Source organism: Aotus nancymaae, unplaced genomic scaffold, assembly GCF_030222135.1.
Source record: "Aotus nancymaae isolate 86718 unplaced genomic scaffold, 86718_ANA_hifiasm-v0.15.2.pri h1tg000006l, whole genome shotgun sequence".
In the NCBI taxonomy this organism is placed as follows: domain Eukaryota; kingdom Metazoa; phylum Chordata; class Mammalia; order Primates; family Aotidae; genus Aotus; species Aotus nancymaae.
The window spans coordinates 19,566,612-19,588,055 of NW_026988417.1; the positions used below are offsets into that span (position 1 = coordinate 19,566,612).

Consider the following 21,444-nt stretch of genomic DNA (forward strand, 5'->3'; position numbering starts at 1 on the left):
TCAGCTATTTTTTCTAAGCTCACTGTGTTCGCCTTGATAAGTGAATGAGAGAATTCAGTAATTTATTTATTGTATTTTCCCTGTGTCTCTACTTTTAATCATTTTTAAAATCATCATCCCATCTCTAGGAAGAAAATATAGTTATCTCGTACTAGAGAAATTAAATACTAAGGGAAAATATTATGTTGCATTGGGTTGAACCTTGGAGACCACAATCGTGGTAATATGTAAGACTTTTGCACCACCATGAGCTGTTTGCTTCCTTCGGGATGACATTGTCCCTGTTGAGTATGCATGCCTTGTATTATTTCTTTATAAAACTATGTTTTAAAAGTTCATGTTTTCATAACAGACAAATGGGATTGCATCAGATTAAGAAGATGACACAGCAAAGGAAACAATTAACTAGAACTGAAATCCTTCTTACCCTGCTATCTCAAAACCAACTTTAAAAGGTTGACAATAAAGCATAATATACAACTAATTTTTAAAATTGTTAAGGAGAAAGATTTGCCCATAACTGAGTGGTTCCTTTTCTAATTAGTATGAACTCTGTTAAGACAAAGCACATAGTACTGCAGTCAGAGCTAAATCATTTCTGTTTTGTCCACAAAATATCACCTTCCTTGAATTCATTGTAACTCCCTGAGGTAAAAAAGTACATGTTGAATTTATCTTTATACTTCCATGCATTCATCTTCATACTCTTTGTACCTCACTTTTTTATAGTATAGAGTCCAGGAATTAGACTGCTTGGGTTTGAGTCCTTGTTACACTAATTACTACTAATGTGGCAAATCCATTAAAATTCTAGAAGCCTCAATTTCCTCATGTGTAAAATTAGGATGATAAAACTTCATAGAATGGTTGGGAGGATTAAACAAGGTAATGCATGTGAAGTCTTGGCATAGAACCCAGCACACTAAAGCAAGCCTTTTCATATATATAGTAATTATTAAATATATTTTAGGGATTGACTAAATAAACTCAGAATCCTCTGATGTAGTGGCATCATCAGTTAAATAAATTCAATACTAGAACTTTCATCTTAGGTATATGCAATGGTGTTCTTTCTGTGTATTCCCAAAGGGCTAAAGAGAAAGAACAGTGTTAACAAAGCCCAGTGAGAGTCAGTGTTGAGAAATGGGGGTGCCACTGCCAGGAAGATTCCACGACAAAGAAGCAGTCAGAGATCTCCTACCAGTGCCTCACACTGGATAGATCAAACTGGAAAACAGAGGACTGGGGGGTCTATTAGTCTATTTTCATGATGCCGATAAAGACATACCCAAGAGTGAGTAATTTAGAAAGGAAAGAGTTTTAATTGACTCACTGTTCCACATGGCTGGGGAGGCATCACAATCATGGCAGATGGCAAGGAGAAGCAAAGTCATATCTTATGTGGATGGCAGCAGGCAAAGAGAGAGAACTTGTGCAGGGGAACTCCTCTTTATAAAACCATCAGATCTTGTGAGAATCATTCACTATCACAAGAATAGTACAGGAAAGACCCACCACCATGATTCAGTTACCTCCCACTGAGTCCCTCCCATGACATGTGAGAATTTGGGAGCTACAATTCAGATGACATCTTTTTGGGGACACAGCCAAACCATATCAGAGAGCTTGAGTGATTCATCTGCAGAGTCAGAACTATAGTGTACAAATCAGAGCATGGAATGGAGACTGGAGCTACAGGGTGGAGAGGAACAGAATCACCAGTGCACATAGTCAGTGTCAATACTCTCTAGTTTTAACAATAGAAGTCAAATCAATATAAAGTAGATATGAAATGGCCTGGCTTATTATTCCATGAATGTTTGAAAAGTTACAATGCCATATAATTCATTACCTTTTTGATGATATGTGTAATAGAGGACCATAATTGTTATTGAGCTTATATTATGTAACAAGGTGGATTAAAAAAATATATGAGGTGAAATATTGGAGCTGTGTAACCTTCCAAAAAGATTGTTCTCAAGTTGGAGCACAAGATAGAAATATTGCTCATTAAAACACAGTTCAGGAGTCAAAGAACCAGCATTGAATCACCAGATGTCAGGTTGGAATAATATAGGTTGTTTGTGTCTGAGTATACTAGAGGTGCGACAGTACTTCTAGTCTCAAAGCAAAGTAGATTTGAATATTTAGAGGGGGCTATATCATCAGATAGAAAAATCAGAGAAATATTACTGTTTTAGGACTCACAGTGAATAGTCATGATAATACCATTAATAATAACATACAATTAATAATAACTACCATTCATGGGGGACTACATACATACCCAACATGATGATATACCTTTAGGTATTTTATAACACTCCTGCAGTCACTGATTCTTTGTCAGCTGTATCGTGCTGTTACCGATATGTTTGGTTGTGCTTATAACCTTGAGACAGCCTGTTGCCTACAATGATAATTTAGGCATTTATTCATTAATCCCAATACTGATTCATCTTCTGTTACGTGGTAATGGGATTAATGAACCTGCTCCCATGATTCAGGTACCTCCCACTGGGTTCCTCCCACAACATGTGGGAATTTAAGGTGAGATTTTGTGGGGACACAGTCAAACCATGTCATATCGCAAAGAACTTAAGTAATTGACACTAGATGAACTAGGTAGATAGTTATAGAGTCGGGACTGAAACTTAGATAACTTGACATTTAATTCAGTTATCTCTCTAGATTAGCTTAGTACTAAAAGGTGGTAAGGACTGACTGTGCTGGGTATCTTAGATACACAGTGTACCAAACAGACAAACTAACTGCTGTTGTGTTAAGGAATCAGACAGTTAAATGTAAACAAAAATAATAGAGTGTCAGGAACTGACAAGTATTGTGCAGAAAAACAAAGCAGGAAAGAGGACAAAATATCTTTGGAGATGCTACTTTAGATAGGATAGACAAGGAAAAGCCTGAAGTGGCATCTGAGAAGAGGAAGTATGTGAATGTCAGGGGAAGGAGCCTTGGCGGGGTGAGCAGAATTAAGACCCTGAGTAAGTGCAAATGGTAAATTACTTAATGCAGGACTTGCTTAATTTCTCTGCTCAGATCCTCCAAAGGAGGGCAAACATTGTTCTGATACATAGTGTGCTGCTAATGATAACAGATAGATGTAGAGAGGTAGAAAACTGAGTTTAGCTGACCAACATGTTATTCTTGATATATCTAGGATACGGATTTTCATGACAAAAACCTATCAAGTTATATTCCAGGTGTATAGGGTGATACAGTATAACTTCCCAATCTACGGTGACATTCTAAGACATCAAAGTGGCCACATGGCCCAAACACCTTCATCAGAGTAATACAGTCTTTATGTTGTGCTTCTTGCCACCTCTTCTCCCAAAAGAAGCCTCCACAAAGTTCCATTTTAATGAGACGAAATTAGTTTCTCCTTTAAAATGTGAAGACACAGAATATACAGTAAAAGCATAGATACCACTAAGGACTAGTTTGCACCTGTTCCAAGTGTGAGAGAGGTGCCTGCAGCCCATGAACCTTTCAATCACTTACCTTCCTCCCAGTCATTACCATGGTCATTTGAACCACATTTGCAAGGTTTTAAATTCGAAAATGTTGAGATCATGTGGGAATTCCACATGATTTTCTAAAAACTTTTAGTACCTGATAAAATTTTTGTTTGGCTTTGGCTCTTGAGAATACAGCTAAGAATTTTGCACTTTTCTTTAGGTGTCTAACTGCTTCCTGTTCCTCTTATAAGAGTTTTCAAAGTATTTAATTAGAATTCTTTTAGTAAACTACTGCAATAGGAAGTAGTTGCGTATTTTTATCACTTTTTAGCAAAGGATAGGTTAAGTAGTGTATTAGTCTGATTTTACTCTGCTTATAATGACATACCCAAGATTAGGTAATTTATACAGGAAAAAGGGTTTAATGGAGTTACAGTTCCCCATGGCTAGGAAGGCCTCACAATCATGGCAGAAGGCAAGGAGGAGCAAGTCACATCTTACATGGATGGCAGCAGGCGAAAAGAAAGCTTGTGCAGGTATACTCCACTTATAAAGCCATCTGATGTCGTGAGTCTTCTTCATTATCACAAGAACAGCTCAGGAAGGACCCACCCCCATGATTCAAGTACCTCCCACTGGGTTCCTCCCACAACATGTGGGAATTTAAGGTGAAATTGGGTGGGGACACAGCCAAACCATATCAAATAGCGAAGAACTTAAATAATTGACACTAGATGAACTAGATAGGTAACTGTAGAGTCAGGACTGAAATTTAGATAACTTGACATTTAATTCAGTAGTCTCTCTAGATTAGCTTAGTACTAAAAGGCAATACTGACACTCCAGATAAACCAAGGCCAAGATTGAGCTACTAAATATTTTTAGGCTCATATATACATAACTGAGTAAGAAGCATAGAGGTTAATGTCACATGTAGCAAATGCTCCTATAGTCTCAAGGGACAAAATTTTGAGATTTTTCTTTTGCTTCTTGTGTGTTAAGAAGAATTGAGACACCTTAAAGGTCCCAGTCAATTTATGGTTTAAAAGAAAAAAAATGATGGCACTAAATATGCCAGATTTTCAGTGGAACAAACCCTAAGTTCACAGCAATTGCTTGAAAGCTGCTTTAAAAATTAGTTGTAAATCCAAGGAGAAGGAAGGAAACCTGAAAAATGTCACTCATTTGAAAAGAGATGCTCATTTTTGATAAATTATTAGGTAATTTTTCAAGGATATCGCTCACAAGTAAAGTTTTTTTGGTATATTTAAATGATTCATTTTCAGTCTCTCATAAATTTTTAAATTGTTCTCATTCAAGTTGTCACATCTTGACAGGGTTTCTTATAAGGATTTCTCTTTCCTTGTGTTAGAATTATGGAGGATGAAAGTGTTTTAAAATCTCTGTTGCTGAACAGGGGCATGTGCTAACTAGGCTACAATTGTCAGTTTTATTCCATAGATAAGTTATTGGTCACAGTGACTGTTTTTCTAATGACAAAATTATTTTAATCATAATACATTGAATTAAGCGGATGACACAATCTATCCCTAAAAGATTCAGAACATGATTCTTTGATGTTAGCTTTGAAGTAGGGTATTCCCAGTATCACATTTCGTCAGAAATATGGAAGGTATATGTTAACATGATTTACATATCCCACTTTGGTGGAGTCTAAAAGTAGATAACAGAAATGGCCAAGGAGCCACACAGCAAGGCAAATTCACCCTTGTTTGTTGACACAAACAGTGAAGCTTATTTTGGGAATAATGGCTACATATGTTGTGGAAAATTGGGCTCATGAGCCTACTGTCAAAACATTTTTCAGAAAAGAGAAAAATGAATGTATTGCTGGAAGATAGCAGGGAAGGGTTCTTTTATTACATACACAGTCTCTTTTATGAGAACAATACCAACCATCTATTATTGTTCCTTTGACTAAGAAATCATAACTGTGGAGGAGAGAGATCCAAGATGGCTGATGATTAGCAGCTCGGGCACGTACCTCCCAGTGAAAGCGCAAAGAACGAGAGGACGCCACACTTTCAGACGAATATTAGTTGCTCATGGACCAGGAGATTCCCAGTGGAGGAGCACCACGGGTCGCCAGGGCGACTCTTGTGGCCGGCGTGGCGGTTTTGCTGGTGCCTTAGCACGCCAGTTCTTGGTGCAGAGTCCGGAGATTCCCGGGCAGAAAAGCACCATCAATCTTAACACCGCTGTTTTGGCCGGCTCAGTGGATTGCTCAGATTTCGGCACAGGGAATCAACAAGTTGGACGTCAGAGACCCAGTTAGAAAGTCGGTAATTATAAAGACGACAGACGGACAAATATATAATGAAGGGAAGAAACCAGCGTAAAAAGGTAGAGAATACTCAAAATCAGAATGCCTCTCCCTCTACAGGGGATTGCAATTCCTCATCAGTAACGGAACAAGGCTTAATAGATTACACGGGTGTTCCAATAACAGAAGCAGGTTTCCAAACGTGGGTGATAAGAAACTTCTGTGAATTAAAAGAACTTATTCTAACCCAATGCAAAGAAACTAAGAACCTTGAAAAAAGGTTTGACGAAATGTTAATGAGAATGGACAATTTAGAGAAGAATATAAGTGAATTGATGGAGCTGAAAAACACAACACGAGAACTTCGCGAAGCATGCACAAGCTTAAACAGTCGAATTGATCAAGCAGAAGGAAGGCTATCAGAAGTCGAGGACCAGCTCAGTGAAATGAAACGAGAAGACAAGAATGCAGAAAAAAGGATGAAAAGGAATGAGCAAAGTCTCCAGGAAATATGGGACTATGTGAAAAGACCTAATTTACGTTTGATAGGTGTACCTGAATGTGATGAAGAGAATGAATCCAAGTTGGAAAATACTCTTCAGGATATCATTCAGGAAAATTTTCCCAACCTGGCAAGGCAGGGCAATATTCAACTCCAGGTAATACAGAGAACACCACAAAGATATTCTTCAAGAAGACCAACCCCAAGACACATAATCGCCAGATTTATTAGGGTTGAAACGAAGGAGAAAATACTAAGGGCAGCCAGAGAGAAAGGTCAGGTTACCCATAAAGGGAAACCTATCAGACTTACAGCAGATCTCTCAGCAGAAACCCTACAAGCCAGAAAAGAGTGGGGACCAATATTTAACATCCTTAAAGAAAAGAACTTTCAACCCAGAATTTCCTATCCAGCCAAACTAAGCTTTATGAGTGAAGGAAAAATTAAATCTTTTGCGAACAAACAAGTACTTAGAGAGTTCACCACCACCAGGCCTGCTTTACAAGAGCTTCTGAAAGAAGCACTATACATATAAAGGAACAACCAATATCAGCCTTTCCAAAAATATATCAAAAAGCAAAGAACTTTAACACAATAAAAAATTTACATCAACTAATGGGCAAAACAGCCAGCTAGCATCAAACACCGGTATTAAACTTATATATATTTTAATTGGATAAAAAGCCAAAACCCATCGGTATGCTGCATCCGGGCCCATCTTACATGCAACAATACACAAAGACTCAGAGAGAAGGAGGAAGATTTACCAATCAAACAGAGAGTAAAAATAAACTAATAAACAAAAAACAGGAGATGCAATTCTCGCCTCTGATAAAGTAGACTTTAAAGCAACAAAGATCAAAAGAGGCGAGGAATGACATTACATAATGGCAAAAGGATCAATGCAACAAGAAGAGCTAACGATTCTATAGATCAACGACATAGAAAATTAACAAGGATATTCAGAACTTGAACTCGGACCCGGAACAAGTAAACTTAATAAACATTTATAGAACTCTCCACTTCAAATACACAAAACATACATTACCACCTCACACCTATTCCAAAGGTGACTATATAATTGGAAGTAAATCACTCCTCAGTAATCGCATAGCATTTCATAGGTTTAAATTAAATATTGGTTGACTGTTTGTTTGTTATCTTCTTCCCTTATTCCTTCCTGACTACATCATTAAGTATAATTATCAGTATAAAAGAGGTTTTCAATACCCATTACTAAATTGCATTCTAGCCTGGGCAAGAAAGCAATACTTCCATTCTCTCTCCCTCTTTTTTTTTCCTTCTCCCTCCTCCCCATTCTCTCTCTCTCTTTCTCTTCCTTTTTCCTCCTTCCTATTCTCTCTCTTTCTCTTTAAAAAAAAAAAAAAAGAAATCATAACTGTGGGCTGGGCACTGTGGTTCATGCCAGGAATCCCACCACTTCGGGAGGCCCAGGTGGGAGGATTGCTTGAATCCAGGAGTTTGAGACCAGCCTGGGCAACATAGAGAGATCTTATCGCACAAAAATAAATAAAAATTAGGTAGGCATGGTGGCGTGTACCTATAGTCCTAGCTACTTGGAAAGCTGAGGCAGGAGGATTGCTTGAACCCAGGAATTTGAGATTATGGTGAGGTATGATCTCACCACTGCATTCCAGCCTGAGCAATAAAGTAAGACTCTCTCAAAAAAATTGTAATGATTAAATATTTAGAAAAAAATATCACACACACTATATGTTCTGTATGGATTACAAATATTTCTAGTATTGAAAAGAACTCTTTAACATGATAATGTAACTGAACTTGATTTAATTTTTTTTTTCTTTTGGCTAAGGGGATGGGGAATTATAATTTCTCAGGGGTCTACTTGGTCAGATATTCAACAAATATTTGTTAAAAGCCATTGTATGACAGAAACAATCTTAGTGCCAGGGGTGTGCACAGTAATTGAACACACTCACTGCTTTCCAGATGCTCAGAATTTAATATCAAGAAAGGCACACCAACAATGATTTCAGGAGCAAAAATATGTTACTGATAATGCTTGGGCTGTTTGGAGAAATCTTCAGAGGAAATGGTTAAACAGACTCTTCGCAAATGAATTTGTATGTGATTTTCATATGGACTCTAGGGCAAAGAACATTCCGAGAAGGGATAACAACAAGCACAGATTTAAAGTGTATGAAATGGCCTTACTCTTTCTAGGTAACACAGGGGATTAGATGGGGCTGGAGCATAGATGGTCTTGAAGACATTAACAAGATCTGAGTTTATAATCTAAAGACAGGCCATGGTGTGATCATGCAATGGCCTGTAGAACTCTCCTAGGGTCTTTGATTTCTATCCTGAAGACCCCTAAGTCATTGAAAGAAAGGGAAGGCAGTGTGATAAAACAAATAATCTAATTGAGTTTCAGAAATGCCATTCCGTTTTTTACCACATTGTATATCATCAATGTATGTCTTCATAGTATGGTACCTGACACATTGTTAAATTAATCTAAGGATCGTTCTAATTGTCTTTAAGTGTTGGTAATTTGTTCATATCTCATTACTAATCCCCTCTATCTGTAACCTGACTACCTTTCCCATCAATCTTGCCTTCTCCAAAACTTTCTTTTCTCCTTTATTCTCTTTCTCTTTTTTAAATTTTTAAATTTTTAAAAAAATGTATGTGGGAGCATAGTAGATGTATATTTTTATGGGGTACATGAGATGTTTTGATACAGGCATGCAATGTGAAATAAGGGCATGTTGGAGAATGGGGTATCCATCCCCTCAAGCGTTTATTCTTTGAAGTACTATCCTTTCTTTCTCTTAATCTACAATTTTCCCTTCCTTACTACCTTCTTTATTTAATATTATTCTAACCCTTGGGAAGAGAAAGATAAGTGACAACCACAAAAACAAAAACAAAAATCCCTGGACATATTAATTTATGTGTGATAGTTCTTCATTTATGTATTATAATCCTTTTAAGCCAAGGAAGTATCTGTATCTTGTTCATTCATTAAATATTTATTAAAAACCTTGTAGTGCTATTTCTCTTCTGGGTGTTTAGGACATATTAATGAACAAAATGATCAAAGATACCTTCCCTTGTAGAGTTTAATTTATGGCCAGAAGAGATAGACAAAAACAGTAGCATAATAAATTTTATAATATATTAGAACATGGTAAGTTCTATGGGTGGAAAAAAAAGAAAGAAGGAATGAAGAGGGTAGGGATGGTTGGTTTCAGTGTCAAATTGATAACTGGGTAAGCCTTACTAAGAAAGTGAGATGAACCAATACAGAGAGATACAGATGCTTGGGGATGACAAAAAGACAGCCAATGTAGGGGCCTTCCAAACATGTTGTCCCTAGTCCCCAAATGGTGAGGACATTGCACTTTGCAGGTGTGTGTTTAAAGTGTATTGAAATAAAGAGCAAGGGGTCATTGACCTTCTGCTCAGAAGCATAAACTTTAGCAAAGGGGAAGTGAAGGAATTGCATTCCCCTTTAGAACCCATGGAGAATGTGTCCTCTGTTATGTAAGAAAGAATTGGATGAGATATTATAGTGAGTCAATGATTATACCACAACACTTTATTTTTCCTTGCACTGACAGTAAAGCAACCACTAAAGGTGCTTAGGCAGCCCCACCTATTGTTTGGTTTACTGTAACTTTTAGTGTTTGCCAAACACGTTTTCAAGGGCATTTTAAATAGACCTGTTTTCAAATAGAGTGAAAGAAAATTTCCACAAGGCATTTGTCATTCCTTATTTCCGCAAGAACCAGGAGCAGCCAGGAGTGAGTGGAGAAATCCGTCTGCAAGTTAATCTAGTGGAACACTACTGAGTCTGATCATTTGACAGAAGTAATTGTATCAAGGGGAAGTATTCAGGTCTCTGCTTTACCATAAACATCCGGCCCTCCTAAAACTGTGTAAGGCTGAAAAAGAACACCAACAAAACAGCCAATTAACTCATTATTGACAGATACAAGTTTTTGAAGAATTAATCACTATTAACTAAATGTATTACGTACTCACACTTAGTACTAAAATAGTTATGGCCTCTTTAGTTATGAAGTAGATTTGTGCCTTTACTTCTAATTCTGTAATCATTTATGAATTTGCTGAATTTAGATTCTGTTTCAGTTAATATTTGTCAAATAGGATGTTATCATTTTTGTATGAAATTGTATTTTTGCCCAGATAGTTAACTTCCTAGAGTTTGTTCTTTTCTGGTAGTCAAAATCTATGATGATAATAATGATATTAGGGTAGAAAAGTAATTGAACATATTTTGTGTTCAGTTCAGTACTTGAATTCGGTTGCTAGATTTCTTTGTATAAATGGGCAGGTTAGGACATAATTTTTAGAAATGTATACAATTTAATATTACTATTAATTAATCACATTTCTAGGAAATTAGTGATTTCCCTTAAGTTTATATCCCACTGTGGGATAAAATCATATGAACATCTGTTTAGCATTGTATGCCAAATGTGGTTGATGATGTAGATTGCATAGACGATTTTTCTAATAGACACATATTAAAATAATAAAAACAAAAGTAAATTTTCTAATATTTCCTGACAATAAATTGATAAATTCCAAAATGGAAAAATGAATTATAATGTTGTTTATTTTAGTGTTGATATCTGGAATAATCAAAACTCATCATATATGCTAACAGGTTTGTACCACATCATTTTTCTTATACAGAATCTCACATAGCTTTACATTTGAGAAGAGGTGGGCGTGGAATTTGACTCATGCTATTTCTAAATCTGACCTTTATGTCATAATAAAGTATTACCCAGGATAGAACTTTTAGCATAAGTCTAATTGATCTAGGATTTAGAATCTAAATTTGAATATGCTACTTTAAAATAAAAAGATTGATTTATTTTATTCCTTTTTTAACCTCTTAGTTACCTTATAGTTATTTGATTTGATTCTGCCATTCATTGGCTATCAGCCCCCAACTTTTTTTTTTTGCACAAATATGTGTTCTCATGGTGGTCCAGGTGCTAGAGATACAGGCATAGTCAACAGCATAGTTGACTAGCTGTGGACAGTGGTACATGATTAAAAGCCTAAATGTATAAGTTAGGAAACTAATCCATCCTTCCTTCCTTCTTTTTTTCATTATTTTTGATGCATTATACTTGTATATACTTTCAGAAACATCTGAAATTTTGTTACATTCATAGAATGTATAATAATCAGTTCAGGGTGTTTAGGGTATCCATCACCTGAATATTTGGGTCCATTTCCATTCCTCTCTTCTAGCTATTTTAAAAATACAATACACTGTTGTTAGCTACTAACTCTTCTATCAAAGGTTAGAACTTATTCCATCTAACTACTTGTATGTTTGTATCCATTAACCAACCTCTCTCTTCATCCCCCAACCCACTCATACACCCTTCCCAGTCTCTGGTGTCTATCATTCCACTCTCTTCCTCCATGGGGCAACATTTTTAGCTCTCACATATAAATGAGAACATACAATATTTTTCTTTCCATGCCTGGCCTATTTCACTTGACATAATTATCTCCATTTACATCCATGTTGCTGCAAATGACATGATTTCATTCTTTTTTATGGCAAATAGTATTTCATTTATTTATCCTGTCACAGCCCTATATTGCTGATAATCACTTAGGTCTTCATAACACTTATTTTTCTTGAGATTAAGTCTCACTCTGTCAGCCAGGCTGGAGGGCACCGACAACATCATGACTCACGGCAGCCTCAACCTCCTGGGCTTAAGCAGACTTCCCACTTCAGCCTCCTGAATAGCCAGGGCTACAGGCATGTGCCACTCTGCCAAGCTAATTTTTATGTTTATTTTTTTATAGAGACAAAATCTCACTATGTTGTTCAGGCTAGTCTAGAACTCCTGGGCTCATGCTATTCCTCCCTCTCTGGCCTCCCAAAGTGTAGGGATTACAGGCATGAGCCTTTAAAACTTAAAAAAAAAAAATTGAATTGACATTCACTCAGTAATCTATTTTTGTTTGTTTAGGGCCTAGTCCATGCAAAGTTGAATATATAGTTGAAACCATAAAGATAAATGTTGCTACCATGTCTTACAATCCAGGAGAATAGACAGACGCCTGATCAGACATATACCCCTCTGTTTAAGCTGACAGTGATCTAAGTGCTATAAAGAGAAAATAAGTTCCTCTGGGATTGGGAAAGTGAGAATTCATTTTGATTATAATATGTTAGGTATTATATATGATTTCATGGTCTTCTCCAACATTTTATATTTCCTCTCTCTCTCTCTCTCTCTCTCTCTCTCTCTCTCTCTCTCTCATGTGCTTGCTCTTGTTCTCTCTCTCTCTCTTTCTGCCTGCATTGAAACATTGCTAGCAAAAATTTTGACGTTGCCAGGGCATATAAGGGTTTGAATGAAAGCAGTAGCCATCTGTTGCAACTGATTGAGGCAGGGAGAGTGGATATGTAGTCAACATTTTCCCTTTTCCCTTCCTTTTACTTCCAAACTCTTCACACATGATTTCTGTGAGTCTTGTCTCCCTCCTTGACACCCTGGAATCTTTTTCTCTGTCTACTGTAGTGAACTGTTTTCTGAATGGTTGCTGTTGAACTTCACTTACTCAAATATAAGAATCTCTAATCATACTAATCCCCTTTAACCTCTGTGGTTAAAGACACTACTGATAACCCTAGCTTCCGAAAATGATTTTCTGTCTCATGAGCTTATTGTTCATGTTATTTTTTCTGTACTTTTCTTTTGTTTAAATATGAAGGATATTTTTCTCTTCTACTATAATGCCTTTTTGGAAGAGAAGAGAAGAGAAGAGAACATGATTAATTTCAGATTCTGTAATGCTTACCTTGCCATCTATGTATGTAATAGGAGCTCTATAAATATACTGAGATTAATTTTGGGAGTGATTATGTTGGTGATACCTGCCATTAATTATTGATTGTAAAATACATAAGTTATGTGGGTATAATTAAACTGATGATTTTATGAAATACTGTACAAGTATCTATGTTTTAAATCAAATTAAATTTAATTTTAAGTTTGCATTGTATAAGGCAGGTAAGAAATTAAATCTCAGTCATTATGGCACACCCCCCAAAAAATAAAATCCTATAAGCATAGAGGATATTGGGTTGTACTCAGAAAATAATGGCAGGAGTTCTCTCCTTAGTCTGTCTTGGTCAGTGCTGATATATTTTTGTCCACATCTCCTTGGGTCCTTGAAAACCTGTGGCTCTTTGGCTTTATGCCTCAATGAGGGCACAGGAATTTTTGCCAAGGTTGAGAGTTGAGTGTCCAGGTCCAGCATCCTATTGCACACTTAACCCTTTTCCCTGCAGAGACCCTGCCATTCACTATGGGTACTTTACAAACCTTTGGCCCCTTCCTGCTCTGGAATACTTATTTCTATGTGACTGTTTTTGACCCTGTTTCTCCTATCTTCATGAAGCCAGTTTCCTGAAAAGAAGTACCTAGAAGCAAGATTTCTGTAAACAGATTCTGCATTTGCCCTTGTAATCCAAAGTTTCTCAACCTAGGCAGTATGGATTTTTGTTGTTGTTTTTGAAGGCAGAGTCTTTCTCTGCCACGTAGGCTGGAGTGCAGTAGTATGACCACAGCTCACTGCAGCCTCCAACTCCCTGACTCAAACAGTTCTCCCCTCTCAGCCTCCCAAGTAGCTGGAACTTAAGGCACGTACCACCACGCTCTGCTAAATTTTGAAATGTTTTTGTAGAGATGGGGGTCTCCCTATGTTGTCCAGGGTGGTCTCCAACTCCTGGGCTCAAGCTATCCTTCTTCCTTGTGCTCCCAAAGTGTTGGGATTACAGGCATGAGCCATTGCTGCAGGCCACTCTAGATATTTTGGACCAAATAACTCTTGTGTATGAGAAGCTGTCCTATTTAGGTACCAGTAGCATCCCTCAGTTGTAACAATCTAAAATGTCTTCAGAAATTGCCAAATATCCTCTGAGGGGCAAAACAACTACCGGTTATGAACCACTATTAAAATCCAAAGCTACTGAGTTATGAAAGACTGTCAATAAATTATGCTGTAACAGATAGAGTGCTGGATGATGTATTAGGGTTCTCTAGAGGGACAGCACTAATAGCATATATGTGTATATGAAAGGGAGTTTATTAAGGAGAAGTGACTCACATGATCACGAGGTAAAGTTCCATGATAGGCTGTCTGCAAGTCGAGAAACAAGGAAGCCAGTGGTGGATCAGTCCAAGTCCCAAAACCTCAAAAGTAGGGAAGCCCACAGTGCAGCCTTCAGTCTATGGCCAAAAGCCTGAGAGCCCCTGACAAAACCACTGGTGTTAGGTACAAGAGTGTAAAAGCTAAAGAACTTGAAATCTGATGTTTGAGGGCAGGAAGTATCCAGCACAAGAGAAAGATGAAGGCTGGAAAACTCAGCAAGTCTCATCTTTCCATGTTCTTCTGCCTGCTTTATTCTAGCCATGCTGGCCCCTGATTAGATGGTACCAACCCAGACTGAGGGTGGGTCTGCCTCTCCCAGTCCATTGTCCCAAATGTTAATCTCCTTTGGCAACACCTTCACAGACACACCCAAGAACAATACTTTGCATCCTTCAATCCAATCAAGTTGACACTCAGTATTAACCATCACAGATGATACCAATTATCCTTTGGAAAATATCAGAAAATTAGTCAGATTAGTAGCCAGATGGAGGATGGTAAAGAAAAGGAAGTGGATTGGCACGTATGTGTCAGCAAGATGTTATTGCCATTTTACAGAACACTGAGGGATTGTTTCCAAGGGATGCTTCTCTGTTAGGCAAAGGAGGCAGGTTTCAAGCCCACATCTATTCAACCTTAGAATCCAAAGACTTTTCATGATACCATATATTGTTCCAGCGATGTAACTCACTTTGCCAAATGTTTAAGTTCATAGTTAAGAAGACTGAATATTTTTTTATTTGTACAAATTTAGGGGATAGAGTGCAGTTTGATTACATGGGTCTATTGCATGGTGCTGAGGGAGAAGACTACATTGTTCACCTTACTTAGTCCTGTGGCATTTTTAGTGGGCACTGGATTACAGGCATCAGTGATGTATTTCACCAAAGATAAGTCAGAATATAAAACACCACTGGTTCATTCAAATTTGAGTGGCAAATATGTCAGGAATTCTTAAGGGTTGTGCCTTTTATAAATTAGAGACATAGAAACATCAGGCTTAGCTAAAAGCCCATGCTATGTACTATTTTGCTAGACTCTGATTCTTTTAAGCCGAGTTAGGCATCTGAGACCGAATGTGAAAGAGTAGTGATGAAGCAGGGTACGATACCCTTTCAAAATTACACATTGTGTAGTAAGGCAGATGCAACAGAAGCAAAGGGTGAAGTGAAGAGAAATAAAGCTTTTGGTAGCCAGGGACTTAGCTCTGGGTTCTTTTTATGCTATATATAATGAGCTTTGACTTTATTCTCTAAACCAGTAGAAAGCCGTGGAAGGATTTTAAGCAATAGCATTGTTTCATGAACAAATCTTTGTTTTAGGAAAACCATACAAAACACTAGTACTGTTCCAATTTAAGCACTGGATAAAAGTCTGGATGCTGTTGGTATAAGCTAATTAAAAAAAGAAAAACAGGGGTGTGTACCAACACCATGCTAGTGGTGACCATTTATTTATTTATGTATTTATTTTTGTATTTGACTAAGGTTTTTAATTTTAATTCATAAGTTTTCAGAGTTTAGTGTGCATCCAAGTCACTTGTTAAAATGCTGATTCTGATACATTGGGTTTAGATGAGGCCTGAGACTCACATTGTTGTGTTGTGTTGTGTTTTGTTTTGTTTTGAGTTGGAGTCTTGCTCTGTCACCCAGGCTGTAGTGCAGTGGCACGATCTTGGCTCACTGCAACCTCTGCCTCCTGGGTTCAAGTGATTCTCCTGCCTCAGCCTTCTGAGTAGCTGGGACTATAGGAATGTACCACTATCCCTGGCTAATTTTTTTATTTTTAGTAGAGATGGGGTTTCACCATGTTAGCCAGGCTGGTCTCAAACTCGTGACCTCAGACAATCCACCCGCCTTGGCCTCCCAAAGTGCTGGGATTATGGGTGTGAGCCACCGTGCCAGATCTGATTCACATTTTTATCAGGCTTCCAGATGATATCAGTGCCTCTAGTTGGGCAAGGCTGTGAGCTGCCAGGTTCTAAATGACAGCCACTGTACTAGACGTGGAGAGAATAAGGTAGTGGCATGTAGTATTGCAAGTGTAATCCCAGGTGACTGGAATATAAGTGCTCATTATATTAAGAATTCATTGTCAACCTCTTGAGCTTTAGACATCCTATGTTGGTTTCACTGTGGTTTCACAGAGTGGCCTTCTGCACCTCTGGGAATTCATCCTCCCAGATTCAAATTTTACAGAAAGAAATTACTTGGCACTTTTGCAGCAATCCCAGTGAGACACTTCATTGCATTGATTCCAGTTAAATCATATGGCTGCTTCTGAATCTAAGCAAATCACTGTGGTGAGAAGACTGTGACGTTCTGATTAGCCTGACCCCACTTTGCCTGTTCCTAGAATCAGTTGGTAGAGTCAGCTCCATCTGAGGTGCTTGGACTGGTAACATTGAAATTGTGCCATTCCCAAAGAGAAAGAGAAGATGTTGAACTAAAAAGGCGGTTGGATACCTGGTACCGTACAGTAAGTCAACGTGGATGAGAGATTTCCATACTTTCTTGGTTTCTTAGGAAATTTTCACTCTCAGTCCAAAATAAATGCCTGAGAGTTTATTTATTTGGCAGTTAGTTCCAAACAATGTAATCTTAAATATTCACTGGCGGTTTGATAAAAGAATACATAGGGACTGGAAGAAAATTAATATTTTTGTTTCCATCTTATATAAATACAATCACTTCCTAATGAGGATGTGCACACCTATTGGGCTCTACACAACGTCTTGCCCCTAAATTGAGATTGGATACTATCACCCACATTTCCTGTTCTGCAGTAGTTTCCTTTTTATTCTAATGGTAACCACTAAACCCCAGATTTATAAAGATTTGATACTATTGAAAGAAATGTACTGTGAGCTCCGCATTTCTTTAAACTGTGAAGTACTCGAAGCTAGTATTTGATGTGGACTTCAATAAATGTTCAGTATCACTGTTTCCTTGAAATTTTAAAAAGTATCGTGAAAGCCCCATGAATTCCCCAAATTGCTTTTGTGCACAGATTGAGAACCATAGTCTTAGGAATTTTATATTTGAATTTCTTATTAGACATCATTGTAGAGATGTAGAATAAAATGTTGGCTCTATAGGTTGAGTTCTGATAAGAGGTCTGGGCTGGTGAGGCATCTCAGCACAAATATCTGATTCCTTTGGCATCTTGGCCTGTAGTGTTCTAGGCATGTACTACACATCTTCCTTTCTCTTCAAGACAAGAATAACATATGTCTATTCCACTACCACACAACTTTACAACACAGTGTTTTACTGTTTGATCTGAATCTGCATAATTAATATTGCACTTGGAGTAACTCATCTTAGTATTTGCATTCTGTGTGGCATTTGCATTTAAAATAAACTGCCACAAAAGTGATTATTTTCCTAAGCTGTGGACAGTTCCGATATTGGCATAAATGACCAAGAGGTAGGCATCATGTACTTTTTGTTCATATTGCAAACCCTCTGAAGTTTAAGACCTTGTTTCTTAAAACTTAACCATTTGTAGCATAGTTCAATCAATAAGCACTGAGCAGAGCATACTTTCGATTCCATAGTGATTTTTTTTTCTTAAAGTAGTTGATAGAGTATTTTCTCAGTGATTACACTTTTCTCCTTGCTTTAATGATGGGTACAAATATCCTCCAACACAATTTTAAAAATAATTTATATATAGTCTGGAACCAGTAGATTCCCCAAAGTGTGAACAAGTTCTCTTTTATTGGAGCCAATAATGCTTCAATTTCTCAAGTCCATGTGAGAGATATAGTGAATCATCATCATATTATCATTATATCACTATGGCTCATCTCATAAGAGCCCTCATCATCTGATAGGCCTATCATTTCTACTTGTTTTGCAGAATAATCTCTTCCTAAAATCCAGAAAATAAATGAATTATTATTTAGTCTCTTCCTAAAATCCAGAAAATAAATGAATTGAAAATATTAAGCCTATCATTATTATGTAAATATTTCATTTTAAAAATAAAAATGTGGAAGCTAGTAACAATTATTCAATTATTAGGGAAACACTAGTGAAATTTTTCTGTTTAAATATTCAAATTCCTGGGTTTGGTGGCTCATGCCTGTAATCCTAGCACTTGGGAAGTCTAAAGCAGAAGGATCACTTGAGGCCAGGAGTTTTAGATCAGCTTGAGCGACAAGTAAGACCCCCATCTCTACAAAAAAATTAGATATTTAAATAATTTCAATTTTCACTTATAAAAGCAATATAATATAAAAATGCTTCTTTCTATTAAATTCTCCTTTTAATAACATTTAATACTGCAAACAAAATATTTGAAAAGTATTAGTACAGCATTGGCTACTGTTTAGTCACTGTAGAACACACAAATTCATTGTACATGTTTGTTTTTGAGGTTTGATGTAGTCTGTTTCTTTTTGTTTGTTTGTTTGTTTGTTTTGAGATGGAGTTTCACCCTTGTTACCCAGGCTGAGGTGCAATGGCACAATCTCAGCTCACCACAACCTTTGCCTCCTGAATTCAAGCAATTCTCCTACCTCAGCCTCCTGAGCAGCTGGGATTACAGGCTCCCACCACCACACCCAGCTAATTTTTGTCTTTTTAGTGGAGAAGGGGTTTTGCCATGTTGGCCAGGTTGGTCTCAAACTCCTGACCTCAGGTAACCCACCCACCTTGGTCTCCCAAAATGCTGGGATTACAGGTATGAGCCACCACACCTAGCCTATAGTCTGTTTCATTAAAGACATAAACATTGCTTGGCTATGGATATATAGTTATGACATTATAATATATTGGGACATAGAAAGTAACTCTTCCTCTATTATAATTCCCCTGTCTTCATAAATTGGCTCTTTCTGGGCAGTGGGCAAGAAGACCCCACTGGACAGTTACACTCAGATAAGGTGACTCTGCACAGACACCTCCCCAGGTTACTCAATTATCATTACTGCCAGGTGACAACCTCCGCTTACAAAGATGAGGACACCAATGACCAACCCAGGCACAAGGCCAGTGAGTGGGGAAGCGGGGGCACATGGAGGTAGGGAGGGTGGATGGGCAGTCCTGGGCAGTTCTGAAATGGGACAGTATGAAAGGAAAGCCCTGGGCTTTGTCCCTGTGAGTAACTATCATGTCACATAAACAATAGTGTGTTAATGAGGTGTTGAAAAATACTCCTGCTTAAGCAACTTAGTTTGTTTATGATTATGAATGTTGCAGAGTCTTATAAATGATAATGCAGTTTATGTTTTGATGATTGTCTCTCTGATGGGGGCTGTGTATAGCTTTTCTTAGTTCTTATATCAGCATTTATTCATGATTGGCCTATGACAGTCATATTCCTGGGTTCTGTTGGTGTTTTTAAACCATACACATACTTGTATTTCTCTTATAGAGCGAGAATGACATTATATCTGTTGCTTGTTGAATAGATTCTGTTTATGCTGGCAAAATGTCAATGCTGTACATCTCTATGTATGCGATTTTTCTTTTGTACAGTCATTTTTCTCTTAGTATTCTAAAGATTGATGGAACTCTTGTGTTATAGCCGTACTTAATGTGTCACTTACTGAACTTAAAATCATCACTGTAACTCAACACATGACGCTATTCATCATCCGTTGAACCTGTCACTCCTGCTGATTGTGCAGAATAAAAGCCTCTTCTCACCTTTTATTTTTTTCTTAACATAACAGATATAGTTCATGCATTTTTCTTCATGTTTTAACTGATATTTTGTCATCAATTCTCTGGTGTTTATCAAGAGTTAATTTTTTCCCAACTCATATTAATACAGGTTAGAGAGTAGAGGAGTTTGTTAATACCTAACAAATATTAATCACTAAGGCTAGATTTAGTACATATAAATGTGTCAGATTAAATAAACAGTACTTAAAATTTTGGCTGTTGGAAAAATATTAACTTGTACCTTCAAATTTATAAGTGCTCAAGGCATATTAAACTTTATAGTAGACTTTGGATATTTTATCTTTTAAGAAATATTGGATTCGGTGAACAAATTTGCAGTAAAACAGAACAAATAAGATGAATTACACACCTTCATAAAATCTGTTGTATAATCTGGAGATGCCATTTGAATGCAGCAGTGTAACCAGCAGAAGCATCAGATGAGTCTCAGAGTATATGAATCTTGTCTTTGTTCTAGACTAGAGCCTGGTTTTTAGATAGAGGTGTTATAGTAGGAAAAACAGGTTTGTACTGATTCAGATTGTGGGTGCATTCATAACAAATGTGGAATTACATCTTTATGCCAGATAATTATCACTTGGCAAAGGTAACACATTAGAACATCATAAGAGTTAAAGTTTTAACTTCACAGGAAAAAAGGAGCTTTATTTAGAAGCTTGATGAAAATTGTAGAATTTAGGCATAAACTCAGTTATTTTGTTCTGAACTTAAAGAAGATACTTTCAAAAGACATTCCTAAAAAAGCAAGTATAATGACAGTAGTATGAAGCTTAATCACAATATAATAAAGCTTTATACTATATCCAGATATGTTATACAAATACCCTTTATGAATTGCATAAACAGAAAGGCAGGAGCTGGTGCAAAAAATGAAGAATATTTAGTTTAAATAACCCAAAATGTAGTTATTTTATGTAGAACAGGCCACATGCATTATTTATTACACTGTATTCAAAATATTTTACAACTCTATTATACGGAATTGTTCTTGCACTTGGAGAATACAGGTAAAGACATTAGAGCCTTATAGATTCTAAATGCAGCTGCAGATAGTGTCCCTTAAAAGAGGTAATGCAGCTGGTTTCCTATTTCCCAGTCTTTTTTGTGCCAGACAAGGAAGTGACTTTCTTTGGAGAAGAGGATTATAATAGTCATATCCTTAAATGAGGAAACTAAAACCAGATTTCTTTTTAGAACTTGCAGCGGGGATTAGAAGTAATGTTGCAATAAACTTTAGCTTATTCTAATCTCAATTTACTAAGTTTTTGGTAA

The 21,444-nt window shown here is 37.0% G+C and overlaps 1 protein-coding gene and 1 long non-coding RNA gene across 3 annotated transcripts in view; one reads left to right on the plus strand and one right to left on the minus strand.

Annotated features, from left to right (window-relative positions):
* The window catches only part of LOC135269676 (uncharacterized), a 40,557-nt gene extending 19,966 nt beyond the window's left edge, over window positions 1-20,591 (minus strand). Inside the window, exon 1 of the long non-coding RNA XR_010337926.1 lies at window positions 20,522-20,591. This is a non-coding gene — a long non-coding RNA (uncharacterized LOC135269676). The remainder of the gene's footprint in view (window positions 1-20,521) is intronic.
* The window catches only part of SLIT2 (slit guidance ligand 2), a 376,642-nt gene that overhangs the window by 81,735 nt on the left and 273,463 nt on the right, over window positions 1-21,444 (plus strand). The gene's annotated exons all lie outside the window — the stretch shown is intronic.